The sequence below is a fragment of the Nothobranchius furzeri genome, chromosome 1, assembly GCF_043380555.1.
Source record: "Nothobranchius furzeri strain GRZ-AD chromosome 1, NfurGRZ-RIMD1, whole genome shotgun sequence".
Taxonomy (NCBI): domain Eukaryota; kingdom Metazoa; phylum Chordata; class Actinopteri; order Cyprinodontiformes; family Nothobranchiidae; genus Nothobranchius; species Nothobranchius furzeri.
In genome coordinates this window covers 101,772,023-101,777,856 of record NC_091741.1, presented here as the reverse complement: position 1 = coordinate 101,777,856, position 5,834 = coordinate 101,772,023, and positions in this window count along the sequence as shown.

Genomic DNA, 5,834 nt, shown 5'->3' with positions numbered 1-5,834 from the left:
ATACCTTCAAATTTCAGGCGGGATTAAATGAAACAGACGCTGGTACAGCCAACAAGATACAAGACGGAGTACACTAGTTTCTTTACTGGTTCATATTTACAACATCATCATGGGAAGTAACCAGTCTGGTTTGTCCAGCATGCCTGCTTCCAACAGAGAAGGTACGATTCATTATTCATCATCTCACTTGTAAAGCAAATGTCCAAATGTTTTTGTTTAGGTAAAATTACAGCAATTTAAAGCAGACTCTCCAAATGAAAAGTCTTCTACATATCTGATTGTAATGAATTTAGATCATTTGAAGATCCAGAAGATAAAAATGAGGAATGGACATGTTTGTTGTTGTTTGAAGCAGGGATTATCTCTCCCCTCCCAAGACTTTGGTATTTTGTTTTTAGTCCAAACGGAAGTGCCCGTCTCCGAAGCGCTGCCATGAGCTCCAGCCCTGTAGCCCTGAGTGGTTCCCAGAGGCCATGTCAGAACTTTCCCAGGCCCCTGTGGACCGATGAGAAAAAGACAGCATGGTTGTGAGAATAGATGAGGAAGTCGCTGGTCAAAAACCAAAATAATCTACAGAAAATAAAACAAACAAGCTGAGGATTTTTTTCAAGGTTTCATACGAATCCTTTAACACGCATTTCACCCACTTTCCCCGTTTTCCTGTGTGGCTGGTTATTGGTGGCTCCTGCTGAAAAAGCAACACAGAATGTATTATCGTGTATTTGATGAGCTGTAATACAAGATAAACAGGCAAGTTGGTGATCTTCAATCAAACCAGATCTAATCTGTTTGAGATTAAATGTAGACCACGTTTTATTTAATGTGTCACAAATTAGGCTATTTCTCAAAATAAATCTGTTGTTTTGTTCAAGTCTTATTTAGTCAAATAATTTCTATTCACACAGATTCAAGTATTGCAATAAATAAATAAATAAATACAAAAATAAAAAAATAAAAAAATAAATAAAACAGGAAGAAAATCCATGCTGTCACTAGGGGGCGCCCTTGTAGCACACTATGCTCAGACACTCACAGGAGACCACTAGAGGGCGCAGCATCTCAGAAACTGTTTAAGATGGACATTTTGTTTTATTGTTCCTGTATTACGTCCTAACACTAACATTTATAAATACACAACCAGAGTCGCCGTCATTGAAAGACTCCAATTTTGTTTCCTTTAAATCCTTAAATGAAAACATAAAATGTTACCAGCTTTATTTATCCAATGCAACACATAACATCCAACTGAAAAATATTAAAATTACAATTCTGAAGTAATTTTTGAGTCCTTTATTAATCAGGATTTCTTGTTTTTAAAATAAAATTGTAATTGGGATATCTTTCAATGTATGTTATAGTTTGCATTGGATAAGTAAAGATGGTAAAATATATATTTTGTTTGTGTTTCAATGTAAGGCTGTGAATCAAAAAGACTGAAGTAGAGTGATTTTTTTCTATACCCACCTTGTGTCATAGCACAATATTCTCTGTTACTGCATATTTCTGTAACTATAAATATTTAGTTTGTAAAATAATTATTTGATTCACAAACTAAATATTTAACTTGGAACTAAATATTTAGTTTACAAGCAATTTAAAAAAAATCCAAAATAAATATTTTGATCCCAGTTTAATATTGATTTTGGGGCTAAACCCAATTATTGATTTTGCAAACTGAATGTTTAGCTCCATAATAAAACTTTAGCTTGCATCCAAATTTTTCTTTTGGAAAACAAATATTGAATTTTGAATAAAATATTTAGTTAGTGAATTAAATATTTATTTTGCAAACTAAATAGTTAGGTAGGACCTAAATATGTAGTTTGCAAAATAAATATTTAACTCTAAATTAAATATTTAGCTTTCTAACAAAAATATTTAATATTTAGAAATGTATGATTAACATGGTAAAAATATGATCTTGAAAAATGAACTCACATTTTTTTCTCTTATGATAGCAAAATACTGCAGTCAAATTATGACTCTTTGACTTTACAAATGACACCCCTATGTGATCAGTTACACTGAGTTTCACATTCATGCTGAACGTCAAAATGCTTGTCAGCCTCCATCGCCTGCACTAGCTGCAGAAAGGAGGTAGACAGTGACATGATCAGGCCAGAAAAAGCCAGTCTCTTGTACGTCACAGAGAAAATCAGCATTCATGACCTCACCCCCCTTGGCTTGTGAAGATTGTTGAATTAGTCAAGTCAATTTTACACTCGTCTCCGTTGGGGGAAACCCGGTTTAGACAGAAGCAGTTATACTGCACCAACCGCCATGCTTCTCTCAACCAGACGATTTACATACAAAATAATACGTTAAAACATTATTCTTCGAAAGAGATATACACAAGTTCAATTCAAAACTCATAGTAGCCCTGCCAAACTTCTGGATACACACTTTTGTGTATTCCTACAGTGTGTTTCTTCTGATTGCATTATTAGGTTCTTTTGTTTAACACAGGAAACGTTGTTTTATCTTTTTGCTGACAATTTCGACCAATCAACCACAATGAAACGCTACGTGGACGACCTACTATAAACCATACCAAAAGGTCAAATGGAGACGCTAACAGAACACCTGAACAATATTGACAACACAAACAACATAAAATTTACTTATGAGGAAGAAAGAGAAGGTAGCATAACCTTCATGGACATGAAAATAAGCAGACCAAATGACGGGACCCAGAATATCCATAAAATGTTAGTGATCAGAACGTTACACCACCGAGCAAACATAATAACGGAAACACAAGACTGTAAACAAGAGGACCAACAACTACAAGATGCTTATTGCCCATGCGGACACCCGGCATTGGCAATAAACAAAGGAAAACAACAAACAACAGAAAGAAAAAGAACAACCAAAACAAAGAACCAGAAATCCAAAAAGACAAGAACCAAAACCAGTGATAACCTTTCCATACATAAAAGGCATTACAGAAAAAATAATAGTGACAATGAAAAAAACACAACATAAACACATACACAACAGCTAAATAAAGACCAGTACACCCAAAAGCCAAGATATCAGCAGGATACAAGTGTGGAGTCATCTACTAAAGACCATGCTAACCACAATAAAACATACCTAGGAGAAACCGGACGCCAACTCAACACACGAACCAATAGAACATTGGGAGGGATCAAGGAAGCCATAGAAATTAGGAGACGTGGACACACAACCATGAACAGAGATGATGGGGTCTACAAATTGGATCACGCATGGGACAGTGTCAATGGCAAAGGAGGCACCTCTGCTGCCCGTGGATACGGAGAAGGAAGTAACGCTGCATTAGCGGCTAGCTCTAAGAAGATCGCAGGAGTGGTCAAAACTGTCAGCAAAAAGCTAAAAAAAACACCTTTCCTGTGTTAAAAACAGAACCTAATAATGCAATGTTCATCTCATACTTTATGTACATTAATGGCTGTAAGTTGCCAAATAATAGGATAAATGAGTGTTTGTACCACTGACAGTGGCAGACTCTGCCTTGTCCTGAGTACAGTAAAACATGTTCAGAGTGTAAAATAAGGGAGGGATCTGTTCAACAGCCAGGAGAGAGCAGACAGCGTCTCGGGTGGAAGAAGCTAACCGTTAGCAATAGCTATTCAAAAACATGGCAGATCACGTTCAGGGGTGTGTTATTTTGGAGATAAAACATCAGTGTTGCATTTTTTTTACCCCCTAACCCCACGCAACCCCCCCCCCCCCCAAAAAAAATGAAGGCAGCGTAAGAGTTGCGTTGCTGTCAGCTACTCAGAGTCCAGACATTTAGATTGTGTATCATAAGATGTAATGAGTAAAATTTATTATCCTGCTTTTTTCTGCCCCTTCTTCCATCAAACTCCTCTTCTGTGAAACAGGAGTGTGAGAGCTTTATTCCCACAGAAAATGACTCACAAGACTCATTCATACTCGAGACTGCAGGTCTATTGAAAAAAAACAAAAACAAAAAAAAAACTAGCGAATGAGGCTGCCACCTTCTAGTTGTGGAGGGGTTTGAGTGTCCTGATTACCGTAGACCAGTGGTTCCCAGCCTTTTTCCCAAGGGACCCCGTTTTTTACCAGTAAAATTTTTGACGACCCCCTCCCATCCTCTCTTCCAGTACAAACAGTATTAAGAAATGATAAAATTGTTCAAGCACATTTTAATATGCTTTAATTCAATAGATAACAGTAATAGTAGGCTCCAGTACAGAACAAAGTCATTAACCAAACCAAACAGAGCATAATGTGCTTGAAAGTTTGTATTACTTCTCTGAAAACATTGTTTCTTGTAAACACTGATAAATCAATCATTCCTTTCAATAAATGTTTGACACATAAAAAATGCACTGAGCAAAATGTACTTAAATGTGTATATTACTGTTTATACTAGATTATTTACTGTAAAGGCTGTGATTAATCAACCAGTCCTATCTTTAATGAACTTTTGACACTTGAAAATAAAACAGTGAGCTGAGCAAAATGTTCTTAAAAGTGAGTTACTTTTTCTGTACTAATTATTTCCTGTCTTAATATCAGTAAACTTTTCACTTATGAAAAAAAAATGAGCAAAATGTAGGCTATAAACACGTACTAAATGAAGTTTTAACCCCTTAAAGTGGAGAGGTCCTGGTGACCCACTGAGAGGCTTTGGCGCCCCCTTGTGGGGGTCGGGACCCCCAGATTAGGAACCACTGCCTTAGATCTAAGTTGTCTGAGGCTTTATGCCTCTGGTAGGGTCACCCATGGCAAACAGGTTCTGGTTGAGGATCAGACAAAGAGCAGCCCAAAGAACCATTATGATGAAAAATATACATGGAAACAGTGTTCCCTCGCCCGGAGTCGGGTCACCGGAGCTCCCTTCTGGAGCCAGGCCTGGAGGTGGGGCATGTTGGCGAGACTCTGGTGGCCGGGCTTTTACTCATGAAGCCCGGCTGGTCACAGCCTAAAGACGGAACGTGGGTCCCCCTTCCTATGGGCTCACCACCTGTGGGAGGGGCCAAAGGGGTCGGATGCAGCCAGGGGAGGATTAAGGTGTACAGGGGCCCATTGACTACACTTGTTCGGAACTAAAAATGCTTGATCGAAGTGAAATATTCTTATCCTATATTCTTATCTGCAGATATTTATTTTAATTAGGGCTGTCAAACAACTAAAAATGTTAATCTAATTAATCATAGGGTATTTGTGAATTAACCTTGATTTACCAATATTTTCTGGCATTTTCATCCATTTCACCCTAGCAACCAGGATCCGGGTTTAAGTTAGCATCCACCATCACCGTCACCTGGCTAGGACCTTTTGCCGGGCTCCCATCAGAAACTACTTGAAGCAGGTCTGTTTCTGCCCCCAAGTGGACAATATCAGCTTCACTGTGACTGCTCGTTCCCTCCTTTGAGCTAGCATCATGAACCTCTGCCGCTCCAGCTAGCATAGCTCCGTTGCAGTCACCATGAACGTCTTGCTTTTCTATAACCTGCTGCTGGACTCAACAGCAGGTTTAAAATATCCTGACAATGTTGGGATTTTCTGCATACTAGTTGCCCCCCCCCCCCCCCCCCCATCTTGGTGCCTGTACGTTGGGGTTTACCCCTGTGAATGAGAGGGTAGCCTCCCTCTGCCTACGTGTGGGGGAACGGGTTCTGACTGTGGTCTGTGCTTATGCACCAAACTACAGTTCAGACTACCCACCCTTTTTGGAGTCCTTGGAGGGGGTGCTGGAAAGCGCTCCTTCTAGTGACTCCCTCGTTCTTCTGGGGAACTTTAACGCTCATATGGGCAATGGCAGTGAGACCTGGAGAGGTCTGGTTGGGAGGAACGACCCCCTGATCTGAATTTGAGTG